The 967-nt window shown below is 47.2% G+C and overlaps 1 protein-coding gene across 1 annotated transcript in view; it reads right to left on the bottom strand.

Annotated features, from left to right (window-relative positions):
* Positions 1 to 967, bottom strand: part of LOC117960443 (adhesion G protein-coupled receptor A3) — a 185,161-nt gene that overhangs the window by 59,794 nt on the left and 124,400 nt on the right. The window lies entirely within an intron of this gene.

Here is a 967-nt window from a genome sequence, read left to right on the forward strand (position 1 = left end):
ACATAGTCTTTGGAATTATTTTGGAATTTGTTGCATTGTTCATCTTTCAAAGCGGTCGTGCTTTGTGGCTAACCCTCCGTCAGTTAGCTCAACATCACAGATGCACCATGAGATGGATTCTTACACCGTATATTGCAGACAGAATATCTAAGGGGGAGATCAGCTGGATCCTTTTAGAAGCAAAGAAGGTGACACAGCTAAATGAAATAATGACGGGACTGCTGAAATCAGGACACAAAGCATGCTTCGCACTCAGAAAATGCCTTTTGGACCACTGTCATAGCGGCTCGGATGTCAAACTTTGCTCGTATATAGAGACTTTGGTAACTTGTTACGCAGCATTAATGTTATTTCACTGCTCTCGTTTGGAACTGGTGTCAAATGAGAGCTTCACTGGTGGCTGGAGGCGCCTTACTTGTGCTTACTGTAATTTAAAAAAAAAACTTGCAGCCAGACAGTAATAGGCAACTCTCCATTTGACATGAAGAAATTATGCAACAGGTTTAGTACTTGCAGAAGCCTCCCTGTTAAAATTGCTGTAAGGGTCATGCACAGGAGAGTGATGTCACATGTCCTTATAAAAGGGTCCTTTTCTCGGGCACTGCAGAGACCAGGCGGGTGTGGTGACTGCATTAGCAGACGCGCAATCCCCGGCGCAAACGCTGGCACGAGAGCATGTGATGTGAACGCGAACATTGTGGTGACTGCGTTCCACCATCTCTCGGACTACCTGGCTTCTACTTATCGGAGGTGTGTTGAAGTTCAAAATCATTAATCTGCAGCCAGGGATAATTTGACAAATGTGCCGATTTGGCTTTAGCCCGACGGCCACGAGGAACCCGTTGACGGCGCGCCTCCCCAAATGGCCCCGCGTTGGGTAGAAAAATCCATGCACAATGACAACCTGACATCCGCTCTCCGTCTGACAACAGCTTAGCATTCTCCACAGACACCCCACTCTCTCCCC

The sequence above is a fragment of the Etheostoma cragini genome, chromosome 17 (genome assembly GCF_013103735.1).
Source record: "Etheostoma cragini isolate CJK2018 chromosome 17, CSU_Ecrag_1.0, whole genome shotgun sequence".
NCBI lineage: Eukaryota > Metazoa > Chordata > Actinopteri > Perciformes > Percidae > Etheostoma > Etheostoma cragini.